The sequence below is a fragment of the Acomys minous genome, assembly GCF_964271855.1.
Source record: "Acomys minous genome assembly, chromosome: 15".
Classification (NCBI taxonomy): domain Eukaryota; kingdom Metazoa; phylum Chordata; class Mammalia; order Rodentia; family Muridae; genus Acomys; species Acomys minous.
The window spans coordinates 96169791-96193284 of NC_140497.1; the positions used below are offsets into that span (position 1 = coordinate 96169791).

General features: G+C 49.6%; 1 protein-coding gene across 1 annotated transcript in view; it reads right to left on the minus strand.

Moving 5' to 3' along the window:
- Nucleotides 1–9383, minus strand: part of TGFBR3 (transforming growth factor beta receptor 3) — a 170347-nt gene extending 160964 nt beyond the window's left edge. Inside the window, exon 1 of the mRNA XM_084758044.1 lies at nt 9024–9383. The gene's annotated coding sequence lies outside the window, so the exon portion shown is untranslated. The remainder of the gene's footprint in view (nt 1–9023) is intronic.
- Between the last annotated feature and the right edge of the window lie 14111 nt (nt 9384–23494).

Genomic DNA, 23494 nt, shown 5'->3' on the forward strand with positions numbered 1-23494 from the left:
TCAAACATGGAAACACACACACAACTAAATGCAGGCTGAGAAGAAGAAGGAAGGGAGGAGGGAAGTGCTAGCAGCTGGGATGGCCGCACCAAAACTTACACCGATCAAGAGGACAGAACCCGGCCACTGTGAGATGGCAGCTACGGTTAAGTGCAGTCACAAGGCCGGCCATTCCCCACCCCCCATCCCAACTACAGCTTTAGAAGGAGAGACACCTCAGCTGGGACTCTGCAGAGGGCACTCCCCACCCCTGGCAGCAGCGACAAGTAACCCCACCAGCTGAGTCTCCCCCCAGCCCCCACCTTCAGAAGCATGAACCGAGCAAACTCTTATTCTGTATAAATCACTCGGTCTTGGCTATGCTGCAGTAGCAACGGAAAAATGGGGCGAACACAGAGGCCAACAAACAGACTTGGTACTGAGAAGGAAGCCAGCAGAGAGGTCGGACAGGAGAATTAATTCTGAGAAAACCATGGGTACAGAGAACAGAGAGAAAGGAGCAAACTGAAGCCGGAGGGCGGGAAGGTTCCAGGCCACTTTCCGTCGGTGTAAGGGGTTCGTTTGGGTGGGAGACATCTTAGCCACCTGGGTCTCCAGGACCCACTAATCCTGTGAACATCAGCAGGCACCTCAAGAAGGCCAGCTTTTGGGCTCGGCATGTAGCCCAGTGGGTAGAGTACTTGCCAAGCACAAGCAAAGCGCTGGGCTCCAGCCCCAGCACTGCGTAAACCAGGCATGGTGGAGCGCACCTACAGACCCCGCTTCTGGAAGGATGGCAGCTGCTTCCGCCCCAGTGTGAAGGGTCACATGTTCACGCGCACCATCCAGCCACTTACACTTCTTGCCTCCAACATCTTCTCACTCTCGGGCCTGACATTTCCTCCCACAGACTCCAGGGTACCACTGAACCTAGACATGGGGAATGCGTGAGGAAATACAGAGGAGCCAGGCAGTGGCGGTGGTGGCGCATGCCTTTAGTCCCAGTCGGGAGGCAGAAGCAGGTGGATCACTGTGAGTTCGAGGCCAGCCTGGTCTACACAGAGAAACCCTGTCTCGAAAAACCAGACCAAAGAAACAAACCAGCTGGGTCGCAGAAACCCCAGCCCCTTAGCATCACCAAAAGCTGCCTAGCTGCTTGCTCTTCTGATCTCTGAGAAACCAGAGGGACCAAAATCAATCCTAAAATTGCTTCTAAGTTCCAACAGAGAGCACTTGAGGACCATCTGGAAGCCATTTAAAAAAAAAAAACCCTAGTAGATTCTTTAAGGCTCATAGCGCTGGTCCTTTGTCCTTCCCCTCTTCAGAACAGCAACCCCTCCCCCAGGTGATTGATTTTAATTTCACTTGCGTGCGTGCCTGCATGCACTATATCTAGCTGGACCAGGCTGCTGTCCCTGGCTTTTGGAGGACAGAATCTTTGGGATCCTAAGAGTTGCCAGCCACAGTGTCAGCCGTAGCGAGCTTTGCAGCTCCCGCCAGCACTCTTGAACTTGCTCTCAGCCCCTACAGTGGTGCTTTCTCCTACAGGAGAGACACCCACCCTCCCCAGCCTCCCAGCCCAGTCTCACCCCAAAGGACCCTTGCTTTGATTTCAGCAAGCCCCCATTCACACCCTATTCAGCACGGCTTCTACCTGAGACATTTTCTGGAGGCGTTTTCGAGAGAGCTTTGCAGAACTCCCTCTAAAGGAAATCTCTTTCTTTAAGCCCACACATGGAATAAAAACTAAAACAGTGAACAGACACTGGAACAAGGAAACACAGTTGCCACAAACTGAAAAGGCAAATGCGGCATGTAACCCTCTCCCTGAGGTCATAAAACTAAATCAAGGGACAAAAAAATAAAAAGAAAAAAACAGAAGATGAAAATGGACGGAAACGCCTTGGCAGAAAGAGGTGGACCCAAAATAGCCAAGAAGCCCAGTTAGAAGATTAGAAATGTCTCTCCCTCCCACCCACCCCCGAAACACACACACACACACACACACACACACACACACACACACACACACACGGAAGACCTGATTCTGCATTGATGCTCGACACACTATATGACTCAGTGGTGCTTTCCCTCTGAGTCAAATTGAATTTGCCAGCCCACTGTATAGAGTCATATGCAAGAGAGAGAGGGGAGAACCCTTTAAGAGTACTGAGAAGGGTTTCTGTTTGCATGCATTTTGCTTTAAAAGAATAAAAGCCACAAAAGAGATAAGTCCCAACAACATGGCTAGGATTGCACAATGATGTTCATCTGGGCTATCTGTCAAACCGTCCGACCTCAAATAGCATCCCTAATGTGAGAAGGGCGTGGGGGGCGGGGTGGGGGGGGACGGTCATCCCTAATGTGAGAAGGGGGTGGGGGGTGGGGGGGGCAGCGGTCATCCCTAATGTGAGAAGGGCGTGGGGGGCGGGGGCGGGGGCCGGTCATCCCTAATGTGAGAAGGGTGTGGGGGGCGGGGGCGGGGGCCGGTCATCCCTAATGTGAGAAGGGCGTGGGGGGCGGGGTGGGGGGGGACGGTCATCCCTAATGTGAGAAGGGGGTGGGGGGTGGGGGGGGCAGCGGTCATCCCTAATGTGAGAAGGGTGTGGGGGGCGGGGGCGGGGGCCGGTCATCCCTAATGTGAGAAGGGTGGGGGGGCGGTCATCCCTAATGTGAGAAGGGCATGGGGGGGGGCGGGGGGGACGGTCATCCCTAATGTGAGAAGGGCGTGGGGGGGGCATGGGGGGGCGGTCATCCCTAATGTGAGAAGGGCGTGGGGGGCATGGGGGGGCGGTCATCCCTAATGTGAGAAGGGCGTGGGGGGCGGTCATGTTCCGCACCAGCAATTACTGCACAGTTAGAGGATTATGGAGTCCCCTACACCACCAGCGGCTGTATCCAAGGACCGACATCAGACTGTCAAACACACGGACTGCTAAGATGCTAACGGGGTGACACAGTCCAGAAGGCCTCTCCACACACCACGTGGAATCAAGTGCTAATCAAGCTTCCATGAGGAGAGCTAACACCGTAGAAAAGAAAGCCAGCTTCCTGCCAGACCCTCCGTGTGGGCCACTCAGCGCAACACACGCCATCAGCTCCCAGGAGGGTTGGATCAACCGCAGAGGCCCAACGACTGCCTTCACAGGCTGCTTTCTAAAGAGGGTCTCTACTTTTTTCTTTTTCTTTTTTTCTTTTTTCCAGGAACTAATCAACTGAAATGTGCCCTTCTGTGATTGTATACAAAAACCTGACCTTCAGCATATACCCAGGAGGGGAGGAGGATGTGTTTGCAGGGACAGAAAAACAGGTGTCCTGCCCAGCGCAAACTCTGCGGGCCCTCCTAGCCAGAGTCCCACAGCCAAGCAATACCTACTTCAAGTGAAGAGAAATCTTGTGTTTCTGACTTAATCTAAATGATTATTCTGGTGACAAACTGACATTAGATTTGAAATCAAAATGAAACTTTCCCACTTTTACACATCACTTAGAATCCTTTTCCAAGATCTGAAAAACCTTTTGGCTTTGTTTATTGTTTGGGGACTTTTTAAATTTTTTTTCATTTTGAGACAGGGTCCATATAGCCTGGGTTGACCTCAAACTCATTGTGGATTGTAACTTGATCTTGAATCCTGATTCTCTTGCCTATACCTCCCAAGGGCTGGAGTTACAGGCGTGTACCACCATGCGTGTCTGAAAGAAACTTCAACATACAGCAATTGCTGGCACCAATAGCAGGTGCTAATACACACACACACACACACACACACACACACACACACACACACACCCATGAATAACTCGCATCAGCAGGTGCATCAGGATGCCCACTGGCATGTGTCTAGGGTTCTACTCTAGCCTTTCTTGTCTCCATGCCTCATAAGCAGTTGTTAGCCTATTTAAATCTCCATCTATGGGGGCTGGAGAGATGGCTCTGTGGTTACGCGCACTGACTGCTCTTCCAGAGGACCTCGATTCAATTCCCAGCACCCACATGGCAGCTCACAACTGTCTGTAACTCCAAGATCTGACACACTCACACTGACTTACATGCAGGCAAAACACCAATGCACGTAACATAAAAATAAATAAAATTTTTTAAAAATCTCCCATCTTTGGCCTGGAGGAAAAAAAAAGAAAGGGGGGAAAATGTAAAATAAGGGTCCAAACAAGAATAGCCTGGGCAGAATTTATATGAATGCTGTGTCAAACCCAAAACATCCACACACACATCTTGGCTGAGTGAGCTGGAGATGCAAATAATTGGTCCCTAAGGTGGAGAGGCAGCATGCTTGGAAATCCACTCTGAGTCTTAAGCAAGGACTTTGCAAATGGAGCAAGCACGTCAATTAACAAGCCAATGTGTGAAACAGAAAGACAGTGCAGTGTGATGGATCGACATCATTTTAAGATAGCTTTTTCTAAGTAGTGTTTGGTTTATTTCAGCCTGAATAGAAACTGAATAAATTAGCGACAGTTTGTGTTTCTGCAAAAGGCTGGGAAGAAGAGCACTGCTGTCAATTCACACGTGAGCCTGAAGACAAGGAAACCAGAGAACTTCCTGCCACCAGCCTGCGTTTGGTTCCACTGACACAGACAACTCGCGGAACCTCTTACTCACTGGCTCTCTCTATGGGATGGCTTCTGCTGTCTGGGGCTGTAGCTCAGCACCTAGCGCTTGCCCCATGTGCACAAGGCCCTCGGCTCAAGGCCCGGCACCTCAAAATAACAGTAATAGTAATAGTAGTAGTTTTCCTTATAACCTAGGTTCACTCTCACGTTTCTAATTGGCCACACTCCTATGGCAGTGAAAGACTATTTGTGGGTTAAAAACCTCTAAAAGCATTAAACTAGCCAGTTATGTAAATTTCAAAAAGTAGTTAAGGATTTTGAATGTGAAAAAAAAAAAGCAATGTTTGAAAGTATAAGGAAATAAAGGATGAAGTGAAATCACTATTAAAATCATTACTAAAATAAAAGCTGGGTGGAAAGGCTGGCCTTTATTAACCAATGAATCCGACCATAATCTCCCATCCAATAGCAATGAAAAGACAGACAGTACACATTTCAAAATGGCTTCTAAAGGGGTTAGAGTGATGGCCGCACAGTGAAAAGCACAGGCTGTGCTTCAAGGGACACCAGGTCAGTTCTCAGTACCCACACGGCAGCTTGCACATGTCTGTAACTTCAGTTCCAGGGAACACAACACCCTCTTGTATCTAGGTGTTGAGGGAAGGCACCAGGCGCACACACCTGTGTGGAAGCACAGACAGAGAAGGGGCAGAGACATGCAAATGACTTTTCATGAACAGGGAGAAGTCAAAACAGCACCATAGCAACATTACCACCTACCACCGCTCAATAATCACAGTTCTCTCCTTAGGCTTAAAATACCAGAACCTCTCAGATTCATGGTCCTCAGCATTTGAGCATCACTCAGGTACTGAAAGAAGCCAGAAGTGACCCCACAGGACTTCCCTAGGATTTTAGGCAAGCTGATTTATATAAAGTAAGTTTGTAAGCAAAAGGAAGAGATTAATTCCTTTGAGTCTTAAAAACAGGGAGAGGAGCCCGGTGTGATGCTTTAGGACTTTAATACAGCATTTGGGAGGCAGAGGCAGGCGGATCTCTGTGAGTTCGAGGCCAGCCTGGTCTACAAAGTGAGTCCAGGACAGCCAGGGCTACACAGAGAAACCCTGTCTGGGGGGGGGTGAAGTGGGGGGAGCCTAATTCTTAAGTATTTTAAAAGCGTACCTACAGCCATGGCTGCCTAAACATCCCAGATACCTGTACTGTCCCAGAATAAGAATTTGAACTACAGTCATATGCTGGTTGAGGACCCCACCCTAAAACTCCAACATCCAGAATGTACCAAACTCCAGAACTTTCTCAGCACAGATGTGACACCACAAGTGGAAAGCCCTCACTGATGTCATGAAACGAGCCAAAGTCAAATGCAGATACGCTAAAATCACCGCGTGGGACGACCTTTGTGCTCTCGGGTGTATACAGCACACAAGCTGTGTTCAGCTCTCCCGAGGGCTCACTATGTACATACAGGGACCCCGAAGTCTGAAGAAATTCTGAGCCCTGTATCCACCAAGCATTTTATTTTTTCGAGGAGGGGTTCTCTGTGTAGTCCTGGCTGTCACAGCAGGCTGGCCTCAAACCATAGCTATCCACCTGCCTCTGCCTCCTGAGTGCTGGGATTAAAGGCATGGGCCACCATGGCCTGGCTCACCCAAGCACTTTTAATGAGGGAACTCAACCTGTATTGATACAGACATGGCTGAAGTTTATGCAGCTCTCTAAAGATGGTGATGACAGCACTAAATTCATCAGCCTCCGGGAGGATGGCTTAGTTCACTTATGCAGTTTTATACACAACACAGTACGGATCATTACAAGATTCACAAATCAATCTCTTTGGATTGCCAGTTCACCTTAAATAACCTGAAATATTATTCAAATAACACAAAATTTTATAAATGTACCCCTCAAGAAAAGAAAACTGGAAGAAAAAGAGGCCCTAGGAGCCATTTTTAAGTATCTACCTTGTCACCATAGGTCCCAGAAAAAATGCATTGAACACTCAGGCCCTGAACTCAAGGTCACCCCACTTTTTAAAAATAATTAATTTATTGTTATTTTATGCGCATTGGTGTTTTGCCTGCACGTACGTCTGTATGAGGGTGTCATATCTTATGGGTGGGTGACAGTTGCAAGCTGCCATGCGGGTGCTGGGAATTGAATCTCAGGTGCTTTGGAAGAGCAGTCAGTGCTCTCAACGGCTGAGCCATCTCTCCAGCCCCACTTTTAGCCAGCTGAGATTAAATCCAGTTCCTCACAGAAAACTCAGAAAGAAACTTAGTTATTTTGCTAAATTAAGCTATGATGTTTGCCCTTTCTGAAGTACCCGCTACACACGGTGCAAAAAGGTTTAGGTACGCACAGAACTTCAACAACATGCCGTGCTCCCCCTACTGGCGAATACTAATAATAACAATTACTTTCCCCAGGGCATTGGCCTTTGAAGTGCTGGGGTTCAAAACTCAGTTGATGACTTTATTGTTTTTTGTGGTTGTTGTTTTTAATGTATATACCTTAAGCAACAGTTTAGCAGAGCTAGTGTGGGGTAGCCATCACAATAGGGACGTTAAAAGTGGACAACAATGTCAAGAGTAAAAAGTATGCTGAAGCCTTGAAACGCTGAACAATGCAGAATTGGAGCCAAAAGCACAGAACACCAAGAAACCGAGCAGCATCCTCTGCTGACACAATGGCATGAAGTCAAGTCCTCTTTAATAGCCCTTCAGGGGGTAGCAATTATTTCCCTACCTCCTGCGCCAGCCTCAAGCTGTTTCCTAAGGAAGCCCAGTGGCCTTGGTCAACAACGTCTGGTGGATTAATAAAAATAACGAAGAATTAAAAAAAAAAAATCCAAGTGAGCACGAGTCAGAATTCTATTTATAATTATTTGGAGCCGGGCTGAAAGGAGCTGGGCTTTGACCCCTGCAAAGTATCTGTGCGGCCACCTAAATTTACCACAGATCATTTATCTGAGTTTTAAAAGATGTACTCAACTCAGACAGGAAGCTGGGCATGAGCCGAGGGCCAAGGACTTACCGCTCTGCCCGCCCCCCCCCCCGAATCCCCGCCCCCCCATCCCCGCCCCCCCCCCTCCCGTGGATCTTAACCACACTTGCCGCTTTCCACCATGGCCGAGGCAGCTCTTGGGTTAAAAGTAACAGAAAGCTGTGTGTGACCTTGGACAAGTAACTTAGCCTCTGGCTGCTAGAGTCCAGCATGGGATCTGCAAAATGGGTCTGCGAAAATCCCTTTTAACCATAGAGATGGAAGTGTGGCTGTTGCGGACTTACACCAGCTAGCTGCTGGAGGTGCCGCCACACAGTAAGGGAGCAATATACTCGCGACCCCGCCCCGGTTAAGTGCTCCAAAGGAACCAGCTGAGTTCTCTCTAAAGTACCCCGTTACTCTAAAGAACCATTCCCGGCTTATTAAAGGATCCTGACCTGAAACAGGTGTGTTGTTTTGGGTTTTTGTTTTGTTTTGTTTTGGGGGGGGGGGTGTTTGTGTGTGTGTGTGCTTTTTTTTTTTTTTAATGTTGCGACTCTCCCAAGCCCCTCACTTCTTCGAAGAAAGAATAAACCTCTTAAACGTCAGTTTCTCAAACACCTCAGTCTGCCACTCGCTGGATCCCGACCCTCGTGGTCTCCTGTCACTGACACCGCAGGGCGCAGCACGCGGCGCAGGCACCTGTGCAGCGCTCCGCGAGGTCCCAGTGCAGAACGTCCGTGCACTCCTGCAACCTCACACCCGCCTTACGGGACCGGGTCCCCACCCCCACCCCCGTTCACAGCTGGCGAGGGGGGCGACTGTTGGCACCAACACCTACGCCGCGAGGTACTACACTACCCCTCTGCGTCGGTAGCTCAGGCTTGGCACGCCGGCTGCCTACACTACTTAGCGGGTGCCGGACAAACCCCTCAATAAGCGTAACTCTAAAGCGATTCTTCAAGCAACACCCAAGAGTCCCCAATTTGTCCCGACCACGTTCACTCACGAACCGAGGCTCTAACAATCAGCGGGAGCGCGGCAGGGTTAACCCGGGCGCGTCCATCCGCGGCGTTTTCGGGACTGACTCCCAGAGCCCCAGAGCCAGGGCGCGGCCGGCGGGGGACCCGGGACTGGCGTGGGCGCGCGTGTCCCGCGGCCGCGGCCTCTGCTCCCCATCGCGGTCGAGTGCCCACCCACGCTGTCACGCGCCAAGGAGGGCAGCGGCCTGCGCGCCCCGCACGGGACTAGGAAACCGCGGAGAGGAAGAACGAAAGTCCAGCGTGGGGAACTCCTTCCCCGGCGCTGCCCACCCGAGACCGCCGCGGATCCGTGTTCCGCTCCGCGTCAACCCGGCCAGATCCTAGCTCAGGGTCCCCGGTGGCCCGTGCAACCCTGCAAAGCGGGAGCCGACCCGCAGCGCAATGCGCGCACGGACGGCGCCCGGTCGCCGAGAGCCCGCAACGTACCTCGCAAGCCGAGAGTCTAGGAGCGACGGTCCGCCGAGAGGTCGGGGAGCAGCCGAGGCGAGTCCCCGCGCCCAGCACGCGCAGGCGGCCGCGAGCTCAGCAGCAGCCGCAGCTCAACTGCGCCATCCGGACCCCGCCGGGGACTTTCACCTCCTGCCGGGAGCTTGCGGAACAGCGCAGCGAAAGTGGCCAGGCAGGACAGGACAGCAGCCCGCTCCCCCAACTCTTTCCACTCCCTCTCTCACTGCCAGGGAGGAGGAAAGTGGCGCTCAGAGTCCCTAGACGCCTGGATCACCCCCATCGGGCCCGTGCAGCGCCCTAGGTTGGCCGCGCACACGCGCGGGCGGGGCCGGGCGCGCAGCCACAGCAATCAGCGCGTGGGGGGAAGGGCGCTGCGGGCCACGGGGGCTCGGCCGCCGAGAAACTCCTCCTCCTGCTGCTGCCCCTCCTCCCCTCCGCCCCCTGCAGATGCAGGAGAGCCTGCTCCAGCCTGCGCTTCCCTTCGGGAGGAGAAGGACGGGGCTGGAAAGGAAGGAAAGGAAGTAAGGGCGCGGCCCGGGATGAGGTAGTGGGTGGTCATCCTTGGCCAAGGAAAAGAGTGGGGTACCGGGCACGCGGTGGTCACTGCAGGGACTCGCTGCCTCTCCCTGGATCCTACAAACGAACCAAGGCTCTCTGGAGAATATACGGGTTTCATTTGGTTCGTGGTTATTGTTATAAAAACAAAACAAAAATCTCAGAAAAGCCCACTCCCCGTCGAAGTCCCTGCGCGCACATTTATTCTTCCCCGGTTATTTGGTTGGGTTTTTTCCCCCCTCCAGTCTGGTTATCTAAAGACACGCTCCCTCGGAATAGCAGTCTTGCCCCGTCCTTCTACAGCCTAGCGTGGAGTGCCTCAATTCCGTCCCCGCAGTTTGCCCAGAGCCCCCGGCGTGTAAAGGCTAGGTGAGCGCGCAGGGCTCTGCGTGTATGAGCAGGTGAGATACACCTTGCAAGACTTGAATGCAATCACCAACACAAATCTGATACTCCTGTTTACACGTCTCCTTCCTGTTAAAAGGCGAATTGCCGGCCGGGGCTGCAGCACCAAGAAGTGTTTGCCTAGCATACAGAGCCCAGGGTTTGATCCCCCAACACTGTGTGAAACCAAGCAAAGGGGGGCGGAGTGGGGGAGAATCAAAAGTTCAAAACTAGCCTTGGCCAGAGTGGAGGTCAGAAGACAACTCTATTTCCACACGTGGGGCCCCGGAATGCAGCTTAGGTGCTGTTCTTCAGGTTCCGTGTCAAGCAAGCGCCTTTACCCACTGAATTACGTCACCATCGCAGGAAACTCACAGGTGCTACGACCTGAAGTGACTGGGGTTCAGAGACAGATTTTCGGGTGTGGCTGATGCCAGATAACCCAGATTTCCTGTAAAGGTGCTAGGACCTTGGGCTTTTGACTTGCCGGGTTAAATGGTGGGCTTCCCCTCCCCCCTCCTCTTTTGAGAAGGGGCTCACATAACTCAGGCTGGCCTCGAACTCATTAAGTAATGAAGCCTGCCCTTGAACTCCCATGCTGTTGCTGCTGCCTCCCACCTCCCAAGCTCAACAATTAGAGCCAGCCAGCCATCCAGCACACTCAATTAGGGAGGCTTCCCACTGTCTCAGCATGCCAGCTACAAGCCCTCTGGGGGTCAAAGGACCCTTTCACAGGGGTCACCTAAGACCATCAAAAAACAGATGTGGGTTTTTGTTTTGTGTAGGTTTGGTTTTGGGGGGGTTGTGTTTGTGTTTTGTTTGGGGGTTTGTTTTTTTTTGTTGTTGTTGTTGTTGTTTTTCTTTTCTTTCTTTCTTTTCTTTTTCTTTTTTCTTTTTTTCTTTTCTTTTCTTTTCTTTTTTTTTTTTTTTTTGACATTGAAATAGCAAAGTTTATTTTTGGACAAGCCACCAAACACAAAAGTAAGAGCAGACAAACAGAATTATACAAAGCTTGTGTTCAGCAGCTGAAACAAATAGCAAAGGGAAGAAGCAAACCACAGCTTGGGAGAAAGTATTTAACAGCAGTATGTGACAGACAGTTGGTATCCACCAGGCACACAGCAGGGCAGCCTCCAGCAGCACACACAGCACAGCCAGGAAACAACAACAGGCATAAACTGACGTCTACCAAAAGTATTCCCAGAAATGAACAACAGGACATGAAAAATGTGTATCAGCAGTAATCATCCGGAGAAGGAGAACTGAAGCCGTGGCTATCACCTCCCCACACAGCACGGCTATCAGCAGAGATAAACAGTGGTGTCCTGGCCGGCCCAGGAGAGACAGGGACGCCTACACACCTCTGGGAAAGCCAACACTGAGACATGTTGCTGCTACAGACACTGTGCAGGGGAAACAGTTACATCACAATTCCTAACTGTAGCAAAATCATCTTTATGAAGTAACAACAACAACAACAAAGATCATTTTAGGGTTGGGGAATCCCCACAAGAAGGGGAGGCAGAGGCAGGCGGCTCTCTGTGAGTTCGAAGCCAGCCTGGCGTACAAAGAGAGTCCAGTAGAGTCAGGACTATTACACAGAGAAACCCTATCTCAAAAAACAAAAACAACAACCACAACAAAAGAGGGACTGTATTAAAGGGTCGCAGCACCAGGAAGGTTGAGAATCTCTGTGACATAGTATGACTTATATTTTTATTTTCATTTTGTGGTGGGGCCTCGTGTAGCCCAGGATGACATTGACCTTCAGACCCTCCTGCCTCCATCTCTTGGACGTAATTCTGGGAGGGTTACAAGCCAGTGCCCCCACGCCTGGCTTTGCGTGGTGCCCGGGATGGACACAGGCTTCATGCACGCTAAGCAAGAACTCCAGCTGCCGACTGGACTCCAGCTGCCACTTGGGAAGTTACCGGAATCCACTACTTTTGAGAAAACAGGAGACATTTCCCACTTCTTTCACATGTTTATATATATATATAGTGACCGGGATTTGCTGACAAAAGATCGTTAATCAAATCCGTTACTATGGAAATCTCTGCGTTTGATGTGCATTTGATGAGAAGTGCCCTCCACAGGCCCAGGCATGCTGCCACGTTTCTGCCCTGATGTAATGAGCTCTCACACCCCTGGAACTGTGCGCCACATAAACTGTTCCTTCTAGAAGTTGCCGTGCTCCTGGCGTCTCATCACCACAACAGAAAGTAACTAACAGAACCCTTACCCGCAGGTGTTAAGACTGTCCGAGATTTTGGAGTGAGACACTGGGAATATGAGGAGACAGGATATCCTGGAGAAACAAGACTGGGCCGGGGTAACCCAGGCCTAAGCGCAGGCTAACTTTAGGCCTCCAGAGGTCTGTAGTTTGTCATTTCAAATTACACAGCATTGGTGCCTCGGGTTTCGCCTTCAGTCTCAAGTGCACACAGGAACGCTAAGGTGGGCAAGATTATTCAAATTACCAAGTGTGGTATGAATATGGTAAGGTGACGGTGAGTTCCAACCTAGGTCACATAGCCTTTGCCTTTGAAGAGCACTTAAGGGCCTGTCTATAGAGCCCAGACAATACCTTTTTTTTTTTTAATCAATTACTCTTTGCCAATCAGGATACTAAGTGTTCTGTGCACATGAGCACACTCTCCAAGACCTATGCACAGAGGCCTTCTACCTTGCCCTCATAATGTAGCTAGAAAGAGGAGCACTTGCCTACCTTAGCCAGCGTGCCTGACTGCCTGGATCCAGAAGCTTCCACACTGACATCAGAGGGCTTTAAAGGAGTCCAGATATGCTTAATTGGTTTTAGTAAATGGCAGGAGAATGTACGTCACTAACTGACCCTGAGCGCAGAGCTGGCATCACTGTACATCTTCTTAACCCTTTATGGTACTGATTTGTCTGCACGCGTGTGGTGTGGCATGGCGTGACTTTCCAGCGGTGGCTCTCTCCTTCCAGTAAGCAGATTCCGGAGATCAAACTCAGATGGGCCACCAAGTGTCTTGGCCTGCTGAGCCACCTCACTGTGACTGGAGAGACCAGCTCCCTTTGGCCTGAATTCACAAATTCCTGGTGGTCAGTATTTTCTTTATCTGGTTTTTTTTGTCTTTTGTGTTTGTTTGGTTTGAAACAGGGTCTCAGTTGCTCCGGTTTGTCCTGACCCCTGCCATGCAGCAGAATGACTGCGAACGGCTGGGCCTCTTGCCTTTACCTCTACGGCACCTGGGCATGAGCCACCGCCAGCCAAGACTTCGTGCACGGTAGACAAACATCACACAGGGGGTCATTTTTAATTTAAGTTCTTAAAACTTAATTTCATACTTGAATACTGTATTTTCATTATTTGTACACCTTCTTCTTTCTTTTCCAGCTTCTCCTCTGCCCCTTCACTCCCAACACACACACACACACACACACACTCCACACACATACACACACACTCCACACATACACACACACTCCACACACACACACACACACACTCCACGCACACACACTCCACATACACACATACTCCACATATACACACACACATACACACACATTCCACACACACATACACACACATACACACACACACACACACACACACACACACACACACACATACACATACACAAACCGAGAGAGAGAAGGAAACCTGCTGACACTTGGATTTGAACACCTGCCAGGGCTCATCCCTACAGAAGATGCATTCTTCCTGCCTTAGCAGCCGTTAATTACCTGTAGCTCTTGGGGGGCGGGGCGCTGGGGGCTCATGACATTCCCCATCCACATCCCCCACGTCAACTGCTGTTGCCATTGTGCAGGGTCTTGTTTGGCCAAACAAATGGCCTTCCACTCCCCCAGGAGGAGTTGTAAGCAGAGAATTGACATTTTTTAAAGCATGCTTCATCTTACTTGCACAAGAAATGTTTGACAGCAGAATCCCAGTGATTTACAGAGCCCGTGCCTCTCCCAAGGAGTGGTCCCCCCTCCCCAAGCAGGGACTCACTCCTTCACAGTGACTCATCCTGTGGCATGTCTCCAGATCCCACTGATAAGCGGACAACTGAGCAGACGCATAATAACGTATGCTGTAGGTTCATCCTGGCCCCTTATAGAAAAAAAGTACCTAACCAATCTTCTGAAAGACCCGGTCACTTTTTAAAACTCCTATGATGGCTTCTCCATTTCATAAGTCTTAATACAGAGCTAGGCATATGCTTTACAATTTATGAATTTAATTCATCAGGCCCTGCTGCCAGGACTGGGGAGCGCGGCTCTGTTGATACAGTGCCTGCCTCATACGCACGAAGCCCTAGGCTTTATCTTAGGCACCGTGTGCACTAGGTATGACGCCAGACACCTGCATGCCCAGCACTTGGGAGGTGGAGGGAGGGTGATCAGAAACACCAGGTCGCCCTTAGCTGTGTGAGGCCAACCTGACCGCTATGAGACCCTGTCTACATAAATAGTAAAATAAACCCTGTCGCGGTTCTATTAACCTCACTTCACCAAGTATAAAACGATGCACAGAGAGGCTGGGTCACTTACCCAGCAAGCTGCTGAGCCAGGTCTGCAGCCGCACTTTGTACCACAGGTGACAGTTGGCCCCTTTTCCAATGGTAGGAAGTCTTATTGTGTTGTTTTGTTTTTGTTTTTGTTTTTTTAAGCTCAATTCTTTAGAGACTTCACAAGATAAAGAGTTTGCTGGATGGCGCTATTGCCTGCCACTGACACGCAAACGCAAGCTCCGTTCACCGGTTACGAACATGAGCAGAAAGTTTTTCTTTCTTTCTTTCTTTCTTTCTTTCTTTCTTTCTTTCTTTCTTTCTAAGCAGGGCTTCTCTGTGTAGCCTTGGCTCTCCTAGAACTTTCTCTATAAACCAGGCTGGCCTCGAACTCAAAAAGGTCCACCTGCCTCTGCCTCCTGAGTGCTGGGATTAAAAGCACGCGCCACCACCGCCCAGCAAGTGGCATTTTTCTATAACTGTATCTGGGATGAAGATTAGTTTGGGCTGATAAAATATACAACAGGCAAAGTTCCCATTAGCCAGGCAAAATGACGCTGCATGCTGGGCAGGGAGCCAAACAAACACCTGGGTTAGACTTGAGCGATCCCTGCCAGGCCTTGGCGATGAAAAACGCAGAGCAAATTCCCCTGCTGTCATAAAAACTGACAGCCTCTGCCAGGCTGCCATTTCCTGAGGCCCAGAGGCCCAGGATGGAGGGTTCCAGAATTTACCTGACTTCAATTTCCCCACAGCAGGGGTTCCAGCGAAGCCAAAACAAACAAACAAACAAACAAACAAACAAACCATTTCCAAGTAACAGCATCCCTACGTGTGATCTTTGTGGTCTCCCCCCCAGCAGGGGCGGGTGGGGCTCCCTCTCCCTTACAGCCAAAAGCTGGAACCAAAAGGGAACCCGACACCCCTGCCCTTTTCCACTGCAAAGAGAGCTAGCCTTCATTTGTTTCTTCTGTCTGCTCTTTGTGGGTTTGGGGCCTAGATAAGGGGGAAAAATTATTTATAATAAATTAGTAAATGTCCTCTTGCCACCCCCCACCCCAAGAGTTGACATACAAGGATCAGGGGAACCCAGGATATGTGGTAATAGCTTTAGGTGTTGCAAACCGTAGCTTGTCACTTGACAAGCCCAAAACATGCTGGAGCTCAGAGGTCGGTGTGGGCTCAGAGCCACTGGCCTCCTCTGTCCCCTCCTGTTCTAGGGCTGCATCTAAGTTCAGGAACACCTGCAAAGTACAAGCAAGCGAGGCGCCCACCTTCAGGCCGCTCGCTGTATCTTTGATTTTTTTTTTTTTTTAAGAGTTTCTGTGCCTGCCCTGTGCTGGCCTCCAACTCTCCACTTAGCCAGGGGAAACCTTTAATTCCTGACCCCCTGCCCCCACCTCCTGAGTACTGAGATCCGCAGGTGCACACCGCCCAGTTTGCCCGATGTTGCAGGAAGGGCATGTGTAGTGTATGCAGGACAGATGCTCTCCCAAGTGAGCTACACCCATACTCAAAAGGTCAGTATCAGCTGGGGCAGTGGTGGCACACGCCTTTAATCCCAGCACTCGGGAAGCAGAGGCAGGTGGATCTCTGTGAGTTCAAGGCCAGCCTGGTCTACATAAGCGAGTCCAGGACAGCCAAGGCTACACAGAGAGACCATGTCTCGGGGGGAGGGCGGCAGGGGGGGGGTGTCATTATCTTATTAATGTTTGTTTCCTAATGAACCTATGTCATTTTACCAAAAGTTGTTTTCTTTATCATAGAGATACAGTTAACATCCCCAAACATCTCCAAGCTTACTGGATCCTCAGCTGTGGATCCAAGCACAGAGCATTTGATAATTACCAGATGAGCCTTGATTTCTTTACGCTTCTGTGTGTGCACGCACGTGCGTGCCACGGCCCACCTGCAGGAGTCAGTTCTCTCCTGTCATGTGGTTTCCAGGGTTAACTGAAACCCTCAGGCTAAGCCTCCCCGACTGAGACATTAGCCGGACCAAGCCTTGACTTCAGTAAGCACTGAAAAATCCTATTTACTTCAGTCTCTGGAAGAAACCAAGTCAGGGAGGCTTGGAAGGTTAGAGTTCCAGGTGGGGTCAAAGTGCTAAGTGTCTGCCGCTCCCACCTCCCCCCCCCCTACCCTCCCAAGCATTCCGGGCTAACCACCAACCTCTCTGTTCCCAGTGCAGCGCCTCCAGTAGCTCCTGGACCACACCAGGCTCTCCCATGCATTGTCCCTCCCATGTTTTCCCCTTCTGCAAATATTACTTCACATTTATGACTATGATCCTCAGTGCTTCCCAGCAACTGTGCCCTGGCTCTCCTGGCTGTTCTCTGAAAGGTTTGCTTGACTGCTCTCTCTCTCTCTCCAGCCCTCAAGGTGGACATAGTGAGGGCACCTGGAATCACAGCCCCTGCGAGGCTAAGGCAGAGAAGGCTCACGAGCTTGAGACCCACTTGGGGTTCTTCAAAATAAATAAATAAATAAATAAATAAAACACTGAGGGCTGGAGAGATGGCTCAGAGGTTAGGAGCGCCCTCTGCTCTTCCAAAGTTCCTGAGTTCAATTCCCAGCCAACCAAATGGTGGCTCACAACCATCTATAATGTGATCTGATGCCCTCTTCCATCCTGCAGGTGTACATGGAGGCAGAGCACTGTATAATAAAAACAAAACAAAACACTGAAAACATACATACACCATCATATGGACCAAGAATTACATATATATATGTATATATGTGTGTATGTGTATATATAAACACACATACATGCATGCAATAATTAGTGAAAAAAGAAATACATGCAGTCACACACGAGTGTACACACACGTGCACGCACTCACACACAAACTAGCATACAGACACATTCGCTCACACACAAACGTACACACATATGTACTCACACAAATACAAACACGTGTACTCACATACATATACATGTGTACTCATGCGTGCACACACATGCACGCACACTGCCTAAGGAGAAGGAACCTCAGAGCATTGTTGCATGAAAGGATGGCTTCACCCTGGAATCAGACGCCCGAGACCCTGAAGGGCTGTGAGACAACGGGTGAGACAGACAGACGAGGGCCTAAGGATTTATGAGGGGAAAGGTTATATCTGACTCGAAGGAACTGGGACTTCCTGTCCCCGGTGGGAGCAGGTGAGAGGCCGCCACAGAGTGAGGGGCTGGTGAGGTGGCTCAGCGTTCCAACCCAGTGTGGCCCAAACCTCCCAGTCTGTGTTCAGTTCCTGGGACAGACGTGATGCACGCATGTGCACACGTACCCCACACAGTGCATGGATGGATGGATGGGTGGATGGACGGATGGATTTATATAAAAAACTGTCATTTTTAAGCTTAAGAACATATATTGTGGGTGGAATTTGGCCAGGAAGCCAGAGACTCTTAACATGAGGAAAGCTTTCTGACCACAGTGGGACCTGAGGAAAACGACAAGACACTGCAGTGACTGGACCTGCTGACCAGTGAGCTGGGAAAGGCAGGCACCTTCATGGTCTACGCACCTCTAATTTACACAGCTGGACTGTATTAGTGCAGACAAAAACCACACCCGTGCTGCTTTGTCATCTCTGGAAGACGCTTTCTGAAATAAAGGAGACACAAGACCTAAAAGGCCTCGGCTACACCCTGGGTTACAGGAGGAAAGGCAGCACTTGTTACCTGCATGGCCCGGCGCCCAGCGCCCAGGGCCCAGCACCCAGCGCCCAGCGGCCACCTCCAGCACCCAGTGCCCAGAGCCCAGTGCCCAGCGCCCAGCACCCAGTGCCCAGCGCCCAGCGCCCAGCACCCAGCGCCCAGCGCCCAGCGGCCACCTCCAGGACCCAGTGCCCAGAGCCCAGTGCCCAGCGCCCAGCGGCCACCCCAACCCCCAACAGACCTGTATGGTCCTGCTAACTGAGCCTTGACTTTCTTAGTATCCAAACCTCCTCAACAGCATTTACAACTCAAGCAAACTGACAGTTCAGGGCCTGTGCTGAAAGACAGAGTAAATAAATAAATACCTTCACAGCGTTTGCTGCGTGTAAGCGTGTGCGTGTGCACCATGCTGTCAGGCCCGGGCCCTGCGTGTGCGAGGCTGCCTTCCTGTGAGCACATCGTCAGCCCCTTTACACATTCTGTGTGGTGTTTGTTTCTTCCTTTTATTTCCCCTCTTCTTTTCATTATTCCCCCCCCACCCTCCCCATCCCCCCCATCCCCCTCCCCCGATGCCTCCTTGCTAAATCTTCGTTTGTCTCAGCGCAGCACATCCACTCACACAATTCTGCGTGGAGAGAGAGTCCAGTTGCGAGCCGCCGCTTCCTGGTCCACGGTGGCCGTTTTCTCAGCAGGTCCTGCTCAGCGACTTTCTCAGACTCCTAGCAAAGTTGAACATCGTCCTCTGTCAGCCGCTCAGTTTTACTCATTGGGTTTCTTATTCCATAACTGTCAGAACTTTTTTTTCTCTCTCTTTCTTTCTTTCTTTCTTTCTTTCTATTTTTCATGGCTGGAGATTGAACCCAGGGCCTCACACATACTTAGGCAAGCACTATGTCACTGAGCTACATTCTAAGTGTTAGATCAGGCAAACCTTAAAAAAATAAAAATAAATAAAAGTGTGGCCATGGAAAGACGTGGGTTAAAGAACAGGCTTCCGGTGTGCAGGCAGAATGAGCATTTGAGTTTATTGGATGATAGCTTTACTTACTAATAAGTATTGTATATTTTAAAATTGCTGAGAGACTACTTCAAATGTTCTTGTTACACACACAAACCCACAAATAAGTATGAGATAAAGCCAAGGTGACAGAAACCTGTAAGGCAGGGCCTGGGAAGCGAAGCAGGAGGGTCATAAGTTCAAGGACGACCTGGGGTACATGATGAGACTCTATCTCAAAAAAAATCAAAAATACACACACGCGCGCGCACACACACACACACACGCACACACACGCACACACACACACACGCGCGCGCGCGCACACACACTCACACCACATTACCCCAATTTAATTACTCTACCATGTATTCACATATCAAAGTGTCACATTATATCCTATAAAAATATATAGAATTACTATTTACCTGTTTGATTTTTTTTTTAAGTGTTAGGTTGTGTATGTCACTATATGTGGCTCAGTTTTAAAAGAAATTTTAAGTCTAGCGTGGTGGATCACACCTGTTATACCAGCATTCGGCAGCTGAGAAGAGAATGTAGCTGAGAGTTCAAGGCCACTGTATCATCTCTTCTAGGCCAGGCAGGGCAACAGGGTGGGCCCTATTTCAAAAGAGAAAAATTTAAAGCAGTTTCTCGAGAAACACACATACTAAACATTTTTTTGACATATAGTTAATTAATGCTTAAACTGACACTTTGAATTGTTTTCTTTCTTTCTTTTTTTTTTTTTTTTTTTTTCAATTTGGGGCATCAAAGAGAATGTGCTGTTGAAAATTTTCTTTCTTTTTATTAGTTTTTAGGATTAACATGCAGATAATGAAGTTCATCTTGGCATCTTCTCTGTTTCCCCAGTGACCCTCCCCAGTGTTTAATGTCTCCTTAAATTGTTCTTAATGCCAATAAAACAGACTTCATAGAGGATCCCAGCACAAATACCATCATGATGACCCAATGTTTAATAGACAGTAGATGTTTAATAAATACACTTTGAATAAACAAATAAAGAGTGTAAGGTGAGAGTTGATTTCTGAAAGGGAATTTCAGAAATGGCCCTTTGTTAAGGAGAAAAAAAAAACAACCCACATTCACAGAACAGCCCCAGAAGTTTAAGACTACACAATCAACACTTCTTTCTATGATACCATCGTCTCTTATAAGACTCGGATTCGAGCTCAGCGGTCAGAGCTAACGTCCTAACTCAGGGACACTCCACTCCCCCACCCAACCCCCCCTGCCCCCCGACTACGGTTTTCACTCAGGCTTCGTCCTCCTGATCTTGTGTCTTGATCTGGAGTACAAATGAAAAGCAAAATGTTGAGTTCAGTTGCAGCATGTGTGAGTTTTCAACTGGGAGTAACATAGTTAGCTCATTTTTTTGCTAGTGCCAGAGGCAACACCGACCCCCGTGTAATACCGACCCCTGTGCAAAACCGACCCCCGTGCAAGTCCATGCTGTGTCTCAACCTTAAACTGCTTGGAAGGCTTGAGAGGAGTTGGGATGACAGCTAAGCCATGGGACCGTCTTTTAATGACCTCAAAGCAACAGAAACAAACATGCCATTCTCTGGCTATTTCCCCAGTGGTTACCATAGTGAAAAAAGCAAAGTCAGAAGAAATGAAAGTTACTGTCTTATGGAAAACACCTTACAAAAAATGTCATACACACTGGGGTGGGGTGGGGTGGGGTGTGGTAGGGAGCTCACAGCACAAGACCGTGTTCTCAAACCTGGGGCCAGGAACTGGATCCTTGATGAAATAAAATTGGGAAAACATATATGATCATATTAATGTTAAATTGTTTGTTTGTTTGTTTGTTTCAAAGATAGGGTAACACAGATTGGTTTCAACTCATTATGTAGCCAAGGATGGCCTCCCCGGTGCTGGGATCACAGGCGTGTGCCAACCACACCAAACAACGCATGAAATATTAATCATAAGTATTAAATGTTGGAGGAAAGAGGGGTGGCTGGCGGGAAAGGCACAGCTTCTGGAGCTTCCTGTCCACACACTCTGCTCTCCTTTAACCCTTTTCTTTCCTTCTTAGATTTTCTTTCCTTCTTAGACTCTCAGTCTCTACCCTCACATTGGCCTTGACTCACTGGGTAGCCCAGGCTAGCAGGGAACTAATGGCCACCCTCTGCCTCAGCCTACAGATACTGGGATCCACAAACCCTGCTGTACTGTCCTCTTTTTAACCCTGTATCCTTCACACTTCCTGACCCGGAACACTTTTTTTTTTTAATGTAAAATTCAGCCTGGTGGTGGTGGCACACACCTTTAATCCCAGCGCTCAAGAGGCAGAGGCAGGCAATTTCTGAGTTCGAGGCCAGCCTGCTCCACGGAGCAAATTCCAGGACAGCCAGGGCTACACAGAGAAACCCTGTCTCATAAAACCAGTAAATAATAAATAAATAAAATGTAAAATGTGTACGACTAATTTTCTACAGAGCATAGTTTAGGGCGTTCTGGTAGAAAGTTCTGTATGTGATTACTTGATTTAGACGATCCGTTTCATCCACCTGTTTTAATTAAGGAGCGCTTTCCGTGTGGGCGACCACACCTGCAGAATGAAGCTCTGTCTTCTAACCACGCTGGGTTTAACCTTCCAGTCTGATGAGAATGCACACTTCCACCTCACAGAAAATAAAACTGGAACAATCCAGCTCAAGGAGGAGAAGCAACTCACGAAGGAGTCCTTATTCTTAAAAATTAATTTAAGGCTGGGTGCATGCCTTTAATCCCAGCACTTGGGAGGCAGAGGCTGGTGGATCGCTGTGAGTTCGAGGCCAGCCTGGTGTACAAAGCGAGTCAGCCAGGGCTACACAGAGAAATCCTTTCACAGAAAACAAAAACAAACAAACAAACAAACAAACAAACAAAACCCCCAAAAGTCATTTAAATACCAGTAAGAAACTTTGATGCCAGCTCCTGCCCACACCCATCCCTGCCTTCTGGGTTTGGGGAACAATGTTACTATCCTCAGTGATCTAAAGCTTGCATCTGAGTGGCCACACCCATCCCTGCCTTCTGGGTTTGGGGAACAATGTTACTATCCTCAGTGATCTAAAGCTTGCATCTGAGTGGCTCGTCCTGACCCCAGTGTGACAGCAAGTGGACACCTGTCATCTCAGCATAGGGAGTTTTTGGAATCATTTCTGAAAATTCAGCTGTGGACAATGCTCAAAGGCCATGGTTTAAACGCCCCGTGCAATGCCGGGGAGTGGGTACCAGAGGGAAAATTCCCTGCCTGCCCCGAGATAGGTTCTTGGCCCTTCTCTTGCTTCAGGGCATACTGAGCTGGAAGGCGACCCACTATGCCAGCAGCTCTGTCCACTTTGAGGAAGATAATGTTTTCAGGGTTTCCAGAAGCAACTAAGAAACTACTGCTGCCCCTGAGTGTCACTTGCTCTGCCATAGCTGTCCCCTGGGGTGACACAAAGCTCAGAAGCTCCCCCACCAACTGCATCTGAACTGCCTCACACTGCTGTTGAGAAATTCCTCTGACCAGTGGAGGCAAGGAATGCACTTGGTCAACAGTCCTCTGGGGAGTTCCAAGCACCACAGCCCGACCACACAAGGGGTCAGACATGCATCTCCCAATCTGTGCGAAGAGGTGGCCTTCTCGATAGGGGCCACCACAGCTCCCTGCCCCTCTGCTGGGGATGGTAGGGTCTCAGAGCACGTTGTCCGCTTGTAGGGACCGGTGTGGGTGGACAGGCTAAGAGGAACGTGTCTTAGACCAGTCTTGCTCAGATGGGGAGGTAATAAGCTGTCTCGGTGGTGGAATGTGCAGGCTGGGATGTCTGGGAGGTTTCAGACTGCTCCCACTGCCAGCTTCGAGCACAGAGTCCATCTGGGCAGGTACGTTTACATATGCACACACGTGTAACCTGTCACACGCAGACTCTGATTTCCCTTGGGTGACTTTGACACTTAGTTCTCTAGTTAACTTTTTAAAAATTTATTTATTATGCATGTATGCCCGTACTCCATAAGAGGACACCAGATCTCATTACAGATGGCTGTGAGCCACCATGTGGGTGCTGGAAATTGAACTCAGGACCTCTGGAAAAGCAACCAGTGCTCTTAACCTCTGAGCCATCTCTCCAGCCCCATTCTCTAGGTAACTTACTGCTGGGGAGCTTCCACCTCTCAGTGGGTTCCTGGGCTGCATCCACTACAGATGCTGGGGAGAACTTTGACTTGGCTCCAGTCAGTGCTGCTGAAATCTGAACTCACCTGAAGACGGGCATCTTAAAGTGGGCTCACTGAACCGGCTGACAGACAGTCCAGTCTGCCAAAAGCTTACCTCCCCTTTGACTGC